Source organism: Neovison vison, chromosome 2 (genome assembly GCF_020171115.1).
Source record: "Neovison vison isolate M4711 chromosome 2, ASM_NN_V1, whole genome shotgun sequence".
Taxonomy (NCBI): Eukaryota; Metazoa; Chordata; class Mammalia; order Carnivora; family Mustelidae; genus Neogale; species Neogale vison.
The window spans coordinates 45,896,424-45,908,390 of NC_058092.1; positions in this window are offsets into that span (position 1 = coordinate 45,896,424).

Consider the following 11,967-nt stretch of genomic DNA (forward strand, 5'->3'; position numbering starts at 1 on the left):
AATAAATAAAATCTTAAAAAAAAAAACGTACACAACAGGTAACTAACTAGTCTATGCTGATAGAATAGTGGTTACCTTTGGGGAGGGGTTATTAACTGGGCAGAGGTATGTGAAAGTTTTCTGGGTACCTAATTTGGGTGGTACTTACGTGGATATAAACATATATAAGATGTAATAGTGTGAAATCAATATGTGGCCATAAATTTTTATACTTCATTGCTTGTATGTTATACCACAATAGAGACTTAAACTGTAAAAAGGTCACCAAAGTAGGAGGGAAATATGATTAAGGAAGAGAAGAGCTCTGTATGGTATGGAGGGAGAAGGGAGAAATGGAAGAATTTCTTCAATTTTCCAGATTGTTATCACTGATTAAATTTATCTATTTGATGTTTGGCCAACAGACAATAACTGTTCTGAAAATTTAACTTACCTAGTCATCCCACCTCCAAAACAGATGCCAGCCCCACCTTGCCCTTGGATCACATTAATGGCTGTGACCATACGATCATCTCTCCTTCCTCTCACTCTTAGTCATCTACCTCACTTAGTATTGCATGGCCTTACCTTTCCAAAACACACACCTATAGGACCTTTCAACCTGAAGAAAAAATAGATGGGGAATGTGAAGGAGTCCATAACGAGGGCAAAGTAGAACCAAGACTACTTTCCTGAGTATAGTGGACTGAATGGTCCCCTCTCAAAAGATATGTTTATGTCCTAATTGTCAGAACCAGTGAATATGACCTTATTTGGAAGAGGGTCTTGGCAGATGTAGTTAAGGATCTTCAAAATGTGCCTGGGTGCCTCTGTTGGTCTGCCTTGGGGTCAGGTCATGATCCCAGGAACCTGGGACGAGTTCCATATTGGGCTCCCTGCTCAGAGGTGCGCCTCCTTTCCTGGTCCCTCTGCCTGCTGCTCCCCCTGCTTGTGCTCTCTCTGACAAATAAATAAATAAAATCTTAAAAAAAAAAAAAGAAAAGAAAAGAAAAGAAAAAGGATCCTGAGGTGAGATCATCTTGAATTATGCAGGTGGGACCCGAATCCAATGACAAGTGTCCTTATAAGACACCGAACAGGAGACAGGGACACACACACAAGAAGACCCCGTGATGGTGGAGGCAGAGAGGGCAAACACCATGGCATCCACCAGAAGCTGGGAGAGGCAATGAAGGGATTCCCTAGAGAAGCCCCCACAGGGAGCACAGTCCTGCTGGGTTTTGGATTTCTGGCCCCCAGAACTGTGAGGGAACACATTTTTTGTCGTTTTAAGCTACCCGGTTTGTAGTAATTTGTTGAAGTAACCCTTACAAATTCATACGGCGTTGGTCATGTACCATCGGGTGACATCTGGGTTGCTTCCGCTTCTGAGTTATTAGGTATAATGCTGCTCTAAACATTTGAAGGGATTTTAGCCTTGACGAGAAGGAGAACGAAAGTTGATTTTAGAGCTGGGGTCACAGGAGTGGTGATCTGACCCAAGTTTAAAAGAATAATTCTGGCTGTTTTGAGAACAAACTGGGCATGGACACGGGGAGAAGCAGAGTCCGGTTTGGAGGCCACTGCAGGATCTGGGAGAGGGACAGGGGTGGACTGATTTGAGGTGGTGTTGCTAGAGAACGTGGTGACGGGCAGCAGATTCTGGAGATATTTTGAAAGTAGACCAATCGGATTTGTTGACAAAATGAATATGTAGTGGGAGAAAGACATCAATAATGACTCTAAGTCATTAGCCTGAGTAACTGGACAGATAAAGGTGCTATCAATAGAAAGGGGAAGGGTGCCTGGTTGGCTCTGTGGGTTAAGTGTCTGCCTCTGGGTCAGGTCATGATCCCAGGGTCCTGGGATCGAGTCCAGCATAGGGCTCCTTACTCAGTGGGGAGTCTGCTGCTCTCCCTGCTTGTGTTCTCTCTCTCTTCCTGACAAATAATACATAAGATCTTAAAAGAATTTTTTATTTTAAATAGAAAGGAGAAAGAATGAAGCGTACCTGTGATGGGAAGATCAGGTGCTCAGTTTTAACCATGTAAAATCCAAAGCATCTATTAGTTATTGAGGGTGCTAAGTAGCATAAACACATAACATAAACACATCTTCTATAACATATTACTAATTTATTTTCTGTATTTATTCAATAAATAATTAGTGAATGTCTATTATATGTAAGGCACTGTGGATATCCTATGAAGATAATCTACCAACATTTCTATTGCCAGTCATCAGTCAAAGCAGTGTGGAGTCTGGAGACATGAATATTGCTTCTGTCTCTGTTCCAACCGGCTACCTGACCTTGGGGCAAGTATCCTCATGTATCTGTGCCTCAGTTTCTTTGACTTTAAAACGGGGGGTTGTGCAAGAGGATGGTCAAGATGGTCCCACCCAGCCCTAAAACATTGTCCAGTTTGCTCATCTGAACCGAAGCCTATTTTTCCTCAGGTGATATCATTTCCTTGGAACTTCGCTGGGGAAGGCAGCTATTTTTCCTTCTTCCGGTAATTCACTGGACAAAGAAAACGTTGGTTTATATACGAGCAGTCCCAACTTACAATGGTTCAACTTACAATCTCCCATCTTCATCCTGGAGTGAGAGTGATATGCCTTCAGTAGAAGCTGTAGTTCCAGGTTTGAATCTTGATCTTTTCCTGGGCTAACGGTACAGGGTACAGGGCACTCTCGTGATGCTGGGGAGGGGCGGCGAGCCACAGCCCCCGGCTAGCCCCGGGGTTCACGAGGATGAGTCTCCAGTACTCTTACAGCCATGTTCTCTTTCCTTTCTGTACGGCATTCAATAAATTACATGAGATAGTCAACACTGTACTATAGACACTTTATTTATAAAATAGGACTTATGTTAAACGATTATGTCCAGGTGCAGACTGGTATAAGAGTCTGAACATGTTGAAGATAGGCGAAGCTAAGTTGTGATGTTTGGTAGGTTAGGTGTATTGAAGGCCTTTTCTGAAAGAGATTTTATTTATTTATTTACGAGAGAGAGAGAGCATGAGTGGGGTGAGGGGCAGAGGGAGAAGCAGACTCCCCCATGAGCAGGGAACCCAATATGGGACTTGATCGCAGGACTCTGGGATCATGACCCGAGCCTAAGTCTAACTGACCAAGCCACCCAGGTGCTCCTTAAATGCATTTTCAACTTGCAATTTTTCATTTTGCCATGAGTGACCAGGGTGTAATCCTATCGTAAATTGTGAAAGACCTGTATTTCTGACTTACCATGGCCATTTCTGTACCTGTTATTCTTCCATAAATATAATTATCTCTCTTCTTTAAATATTAAATGAAGCATTTAAAATTATTATTGTAAGAGTAATATGTATTTAATGTAGACAAAAATGAAAATTATGTTGCCTCTGCTAATTTCTCATAATCCTATACTCATGTGTCAGCTATGGCTTTTGAATGGCTTCTGCCCATTACAGTTATTTGTGTGCTTAGAGATGATATATTTTAGGCCAGTAATTGTATCATTTTTACCATCCTATAATGTTCAGTTCAGTGCCTCATCAATAACAGATACCCCAGAAATGTATACCGAATCAATGAGCAAGTCAACAAACCATCTATAATAAATTTTTAAAAACCTCCTATACAAAAGAATAAACTAAAACTTCCTTTCTGGTGTCTGCAGGTGGTTTTTCTGCTCTTTTGAGCTTTTAATGTAATATTGTTTATGCATTGTTCATGTAAGACCCCCTTTTATAAACATACCTATACGGTCTTTGAATTCTCTCTGGCACAGGTAAGATATTTCTGATTTTTTAAAAAAGTAGATAGTGGGGATGCCTGGGTGGCTCAGTTGGTTAAGCAGCTGCCTTTGGCTCAGGTCATGATCCCAGTGTCCTGGAATCGAGTCCCACATCGAGCTCCTAGCTTGGCAGGAAGCCTGCTTCTCCCTCTGCCTCTGCCTGCTGCTCTGTCTGCCTGTGCTTGCTCGCGCTGTCTCTCTCTCCCTTTCTCTCTCTGACAAATAAATAAATAAAATCTTCAAAAAAAAAAAGTCGATAGTGGATGGGGAGTTAGAGAGGAGAAGGGAGTTGGGGTAAATTGGAAGGGGAGGTGAACCATGAGAGACTATGGACTCTGAAAAACAATCTGAGGGGTTTGAAGTGGCGGGGGGGTGGGAGGTTGGGGTACCAGGTGGTGGGTATTATAGAGGGCACGGCTTGCATGGAGCACTGGGTGTGGTGAAAAAATAATGAATACTGTTGTGCTGAAAATAAATAAAAAATAAATTTTAAAAAAAGTAGATAGCAGAAATATTATAGCACATAGAATCAGAGTTTTGAATCCCAAGCCTGTCACTAAGTGGCTGTGACTTTTTGGTCAACCTCAGTTCCAAATTTGGTACAGTAAGAATCATAGACATTATAGCCTGGGTTGCTTTGGGAATACATTAGGATAATGAATATGGAAATTCTTGGTAGACTGAAATGACTCTATTTTATTTTATTTTTTTTGAAAAGATTTTATTTATTTGAAAGAGAGAGAGAGGAGAGAGTCCATGACAGAAGGGGAAGGGTCAGAGGGAGAAGCAAACTTCCCACTGAGCCGGGGGCCTGATGCCGGGCTTGATCCTGACTTCCAGGATCATGATCTGAGCAGAAGGCAGACACTTAACCAACTGAGCCACTCAGGCACCCCGAAATATTTATTTATTTATTTATTTATTTGTGTGTGTGAGAGAGAGAGAACAGGGGAGAAGCAGAGGGAAAGGGAGAGAATCAAGTGGACTCAGTGCTGAGCACAAAGTCAACATAGGGGTTGGGACTCAGTCTCAGGACCCTGAGATCATGACCTGAGATGAAATCAAGAGTTGGAGGCTCAACCAACTGAGCCACCCAGGTGCCCCTGAATTGTCTCTATTAAAAAATTATCTTAAAAAAATTTGGAGTTACCGGGTGCCTGAGTAGCTCAGTTGGTTACACATCTGTCTTTGGCTCAGGTAATGATCTCTGGGTCCTGTGATCGAGCCCCTTTTTGGGAGCCTGTTTCTCCTTCTCCCTCTGCTGCTCCTCTGCTTGTGCTCTCTCCCTTTCTCTCAAATAAATAAATAAAATCTTTTTAAATATATTTTTTAAAGAATTTATTTATTTATTTGAGAGAGAGAGATTGAGAGAGCATGAGAGGGGAGAAAGTCAGAGGGAGAAGCAGATTCCCCATGGAGCTGGGAACCCAATGCAGGACTCAATCCTGGGACTCCGGGATCATGACCTGAGCCCAAGGCAGTCGCTTAACCAACTGAGCCACCCAGGTGCCCCAATAAATAAAATCTTTTTTAAAAAATCTTAGAATAGGGGTGCCTGGGTGGCTCAGAGGGTTAAAGCCTCTGCCTTCAGCTCAGGTCATGGTCTCAGGGTCCTGGGATCAAGACCCACATCGGGCTCTCTGCTCAGCAGGGAGCCTACTTCCCCCCCACCTCTGCCTGCCTCTCTGCCCATTTGTGATCTCTCTCCCTCTGTCAAATAAATAAATAAATAAATAAATAATCCTTTTAAAAATTCTGAGAATATATACTATTATTACATCTTTTTTACTGTTAAAGTGATCAAAATTCTTCAGTGGAAGAGTTTATCATACTCCTTGTTCAATGCTAAGATTTGATAGGAATTTGACTTGAGAGGCAAGCTTTGTTGTTTCTGAAGGAGACAGAGAAATATGCCATTGAAACTTTGGGAAATGCATGTAATCTCAGAACCACTATGTACGGCTACACAATTCCAGCATCTTCATTCACGTGGGTGCCCCAGCCCCGTGGAGCATGGTGGTCATGGTCCACCATGCAGTTACAAAATGAATGGAAAGCCTAAATATGGAACACCTAGTAAGTTCTGTGAGTGTTTTACAAGATATATTTATAATGAATTATTAAACTGTATATGTCACTCTTCATCATTACTAACAGTAAAAATATGAAGAAAGAGTGTTGAGGCAAATATGAGACATTATGTTGAAAGGGTACAGCCAACTAGCGATAAAGAGTTATGGGTGTAGATACAGAAGCATTCTTTCTTGGCCTAAGTGCTTCCCATCATTTTATTAATGTGAGTCTGGGCATGATTCTTCAATAAGAAGTGTTTTAAAACAAAGCTACAGTTGTACTTTGTTAAAAATTATATTTTCCAGTGCTGTGCTTTTCATCTCCAGGACTTGCTTATTTTGTAACTGAAAGTTTGTATCTCTTAATCTCCTCTGTATCTATTTTAACCATCCCCTCATTCACCTCCCCTCTGGTAACCGCCAGTTTGTTCTCTGTTTTTAAGTTCTCTCTCTCTCTCTCTCTCTTTTTTTTTTTTTGCTTTGTTTGTTCATTTGTTTTGTTTCTTAAATTCCATATATGAGTGAAATCATACTGTATTTGTCTTTTTCTATCTTACTTACTTCATTAGCATAATACCCTCTAGGTCCATCCATGTTGTTGCAAATGGCCAGATTTCATTAAGATTGCAATAATGTTATTTGGTGTCAGACGGTGACTACACTTACTATGGTGAGCACTGAGTAATGCATAGATTTGTTGAATCATTATGTTTATATATGAAACTAACCTAACATTGTATGTTAATTATACTTCAATAAAAATTACATGTCCCAATAAATCAATCATAATGTCTAAAAAGTATATGTAAATAGATTACATATGTATTTTTAAGTACAGAAATACTGCAGTACACTTTTCTGATGTAACTTAACTGTTATGCTTACCTAATAGCTTTGTCTCACCAATGTGGCCATTCATGCAAATAAATATCAATTGAATGTTGACACTTGTTAAGTTCTAAGAACAAAAAGTGTCCTCAAGATGCTCACAGATACTCACTATGGGTCCCAGAAAAGCACGAGGTAAATTCTAAATGTGATTATGGGTGTTTAAGCCTCAAAAATGAAAGAAGGAAGGAAAGAAAGAAAGAAAGAAGAGGAAAGAAAAGAGAAAGAAAGAAAGGAAAGGAAAGGAAAGAAGGAAGGGAGGAAGAGAAGAAAGAAAGATCATCCCTAATTTCATGGCGTAAAATCATCTTCAGGTAGGAAAGAATTAAGACACAAGAGGCAATTTGGGGCTTAAGTCAATCTTTCCCCAAGGGGAATTGTTTCAAGTAAGACTTTGACTCACTATCAAATGTGTTTCATTCCAGCCAACAGGGAAATTCATAAAACTCTTTGTGAGCCAAATACAAAGCTATGTATGATGTTAGAAGGAAACACCCTTTCCATTCCCTGGCATGCCAGTGATATCGGGAAGGGATGAAGCAGCAGTTTGGGAATGAGCCCAGCAAGTGCCAAAGCAGTGGGGTACACCTGGAGCCACAGTACCGCTGGCGAAAAAAAATCATCCAGGAGCCAATGGAAATAGGTGTACACTTGGGGGTTGGGATCCTAGTGACTTTTCTAGGAAAGGATAATAATATTGAAAGTAGTCCCATAGTAACAAGAAGTACGGGTTACACAAAGGGACTTTGTTGTCCCTCAATCTCTTACAAGAATGACAGGCCTTTTTGCCTTAATAAAATAAAAGATCTTCTTTTTAAATATGATTTAAATTCAATTTTTTCATTTTTTTAAAACCAAGTTGGTATGACAGTAATAAAGAAGGCATTATTTTGTAGCTGAATCTGGGCAAAGTATTTTGTCTGATGCCCTAAACTTCGGGTTGGAGTGGAGATGACTATCCCGAGGTAGTCACACATAAGAGCTTATGTATGCCCTTGAGCATTCTTTCCTGGTCATTCTCCTAGGATAATTAGTGGTTACGCAGGTTCCAGGATTTGATGCAGAAATTCTGTCTTAAAATAGGGAAGGAAACACAAGACAAAATATTCGGGCTAATGTCTGAAGAAGTTTCTTAACCCCTAATAGGCATGTCTCTGAATATTTCATTTTGGAGGAAAGGGGAAGTCTTCCTTGAATTACCTAAATGATTCCATTGGTTACATTTGATATTGTGAGTGTGGAGTCAGATAGGCTGTACTACTTGCTAGAATGTGTAATCATCGTCAGGTTACCTCAGCTCCCTGTCCTTGAGTTTCCTGATCTGTAAAATAAGGAGAGCTGAGTCTGTTTTGTAGTGTTATGGCACAGAATAAAGAATGTACGTTGAAATAAAATGCTCCATTCACGGTGACTGTTTCGCAGTCCAGTAATAGAATGAGACTACTAGCAACTACATTCTGTTAGGGAGGATTCGTGTTCTATGTTTGGCAACTAACTGAAATGCTCAAATTTCTAAAATGTGTAGACAAATGAGGAAAAGAAATGTATTATTCCGTATCAGGCAAACAGATTCTTCCAAACAAAAAGAGTGGAAGACAAAAACATGAGCCTGAGAGCTCATGTACGCCAATAAAAATCTTCCTCTGAGAAAGCTAGGGAGGCTGTCTAAATTCTTCTAGGCTTCGTCATCCGGCCTCTAGATCATTTGATTACATCTATAGGGGAGGAAGGGTGATTGAATCTAAACCCCTCCCCTTTGTAATGTACAAGTTGCAAAACTGGTCTGAGGCCTGGGACTGAGAAGCCATACACACAGGACAATGGAATTAGCCCTTTGCTATGAAGTTGAAGCTTACAGATCATCTGTTTTACACAGGGATAAAGAAAAGCTGAGGGCAATTAACAATGGAAAATTAACTATGAAAGCCAGAGAGCTTCTTTGGCATCCTAGAGGCCCCTTTTCTCTTATAGTGAGAAAAAGAAAAGATTAAAACCAAACTCAGAATTGAATAGAGTCCCTAGCTTCAAAGAAAATTGAACACATGACCCAAGAAGAACTATTATGCCAATGTGTGGGAAACCCAGGAATCCCAAAACATGGGATAAGGATATCTGCATATTTCTTGAAGTTTTTGTTTCCAGACTTACTGAAAATCTTCAGAGCCTGCAAAGGTGGCCTACTCCTCCTAACTAAGATTAATACCGTCTTCATAGAGGAAGATACTTTATAGACCTCTCCTCTACAGTGCAACTGGGACATAACCACCAAGTTAATAGGCACGTGGAATGACAGCCAGGTTCATGTGAGCCTGATAAGGGAGGACAGGGCTTGTACTCCACAGGAGCTGTGAGAGTTAGCTAGTATTTTCCATAAGAAACCAGGGGGGTACCTGAGGGACTAGATCTTGAGAACATTTTATCAAAGGGGCTAAAACTGAAGACTAAGTAAGGTAGAATTTATTGACTTGACGGAAGTTTCTCTCTCTCTCTTTTTAAGATTTTATCTATTTGAGAGAGAGAGAGAGAGAGAGAGAGAGAAAGCACAAGCAGGCAGAGCAGCAGGCGGAGGGAGAGGGAGAAGCAGGCTCAGTGGGAGCCCGAGGTGCGGTTCTCTCCCAGGACCCTGGGATCATGACCTGAGCTAAAGGTAGACACTTAACTAACTGAGCCACCCAGGTATCCTTTGGGGAAATTATCTTGAGATACTGGGTATAGCACCCTTTCAAGAAACTCAGGGGACAATACAAACTCAATGCAAGCATGGCTGAAGAAAGAAATGGCTTGTGCTGAGCTAAGTTGAAATGCTCCAATTTTTGTAGCATATGATGAACAGAAAGAATGAGCACACTTGAGTGTACATATCGTGTGAGGCTGAAAAACCTATCAGAGGATTGTATTTCATAGACGTCCATAGATCATGCAATTTACCAAGGCCATCAGGTATATGACAGTGAGAAGCATCAGCGTCATGAAGAAGTCTAGTGGTAGCTCTGATCTTACAGGAGCAGAGTAGAACTTGACTCATTGAGAGCAGAGCATGAGAACAAGTGGTAGTGCTTAACCACTGGAAGCCAGTGGTTCACAATGATCGCCATGATGGGCATAGTTGATGTGACATTCCAGAGGACTTGACCTGCAGAGTTACAGAAATGGTTAGTAGAACACAGTGTCGGAAGGGGCAAAATTTATGTGACAAAGAAAAAAAAAGTGCTGGCTTATGTCTCTAATCAAAAGAAAGCAAGAATGGATATGGGGCACCTGGGTGGCTCAGTTAGTTAAGAGTCAAACTCTTGATTTTGATTCAAGTCAGAGCTCAGGGTCCTGAGATCAAGCCCCATGTCAGGCTCTGCACTCAGCACAGAATCTGCTTGAGATGTTCTCTCTCCCTCTCTCACTACCCCTTCTGGCTCACACACTCTCTTTCCATAAATAAATAAATAAAGTCCTTTAAAAATAATAGTTAAAAAAAGAAAGAAAGGATGGATAAACAGAGGGGTGCAGAAAGTTGTCTTAATAAAAATCCAGGACACCTTGCTCCATTTCTGGACCTGTGCCAGGTATAAAATTTGGAGTCCATTTTCATATAAATCCAGTCAGAAGATAAAAACTACACTGTGATTTAAACAAAGAAAGTTCGATATAAAAAATTATCAGGCTATGATAGAAGAGTAACTATAAGATACATATAGATCTTGGGGCTGAGGGAGAATGACCAAGGCAGGACAAACATGGACAGGGTTCAGATCTCACTGGAGATGGTGTAGTTGCAGTCCACTGGATGGCGAAAAATTCTCCGACTTATCTGACCAGAGATGGTCTATTGTCACCAGGCAAGTAGGAAGCAGTCCTTTGGGACACAAGCAAGCCACAGTCAGCGGATGGGCACAGGGTACAGGAAAAAGCTGCTTCCATAATGGAGCTGAAAATGAATGGGCTTCAATATATCTTTTTTTTTTTCTCTGTAAGTGCCAAAGGAAGTGCTTTCAAAAAGATCCATCCCATACCACAGTCCTTATAGACAGCCATAATCATCAAACACCATAGCCACTTACATTTCTAAGGCTCTGGCTTCATCTGGCACTTCATCACAATTAACCATCAATCTTGATTCGTTGTGATTCCATGCATGCAATGAGTTACTAGCCTCCTGCTTCCCATTAGCAACATGCTCAGCACTGCACTGAAAACCAGAGGATGAACAATCTAATTCCCAAATCTTGACTTTCTAGGGCCATTCCCATTCTGTTATCAGTCTGGGTCCAATCAAGAGACAGAAGCCACACCACAATTTTAAAAAGGGTAAGTACAGTATTAAGAATAGTTAGGGTAGGGGCACCTGGGTGGCTCAGCATGTTAAGTATCTGCCTTCAATTCATGTCATGATCCCAGTGTCCTAGGATCAAGCCCCATCTTGGGCTCGCTGCTCAGTGGGGAGCCTGCTTCTTTCTCTCCTGCTCCCTCTGTCAAATAAATACATAAAAAAATTTTTTTAAAGAATAATTAGGTTATGATAAAAGAGTAAGTGTAAAATATAAAGGTACCTTAGGGGCTGAGGGAAGATATCCAAGGAAGGACAAAATTCTATTGAGGGTTCCCCCAAAGGCTAAGGTTCAGATCTTGTTGAAGAAGGTATGGATGCAATCCATTGAATGACAAAGAAGTGTGCTGGTTTTCCTAGGCCAAGGCTGCTCTAATTTCTGGATAAGCAAGGAGATAATCATTGTGCGGGAGGGTTGCCCACAGTGGCTAGTGCAGATGGGACACCTAGAGAGCACAGTGTCTATGTCAGGAAGGCCACACCACTGCCACAGATGTAGAGGACAAACCTCTACATTTGGGGAGAGATATTGACCAGGAAAAGAGGTTAAGTTATAGGGTTTGGAGGTGAGAGGCTTGGGGGTCAAAATATCTGTATTGAGAGGGCTATGGGAAGATTGTTTTGCTAGGCTGGGAGCACAGGCTAGGTCAGCACCACAGAGCACATCATTGCCTGACAGCACAGCAGCCAGGAGCAGAAGGAGTGGAAGAAGCTTCTTCCTCCTGTATTATTCCTCTAGCACCTGCCATTGAGAAAGATTAACATTTTCGTCACTGTAAAGGATAAATCCTTAAAAGAATTTCATTTGTTATCATAGAGTGAGTACTGAAGAGTAAATTTGGAGCTGAGAGATAATAAATTCATAACTAGGGCACCACTGAATAAAGAGGTGGTTTGTCTCCAGGAAGAAGGACCCAGAAACACCCCCA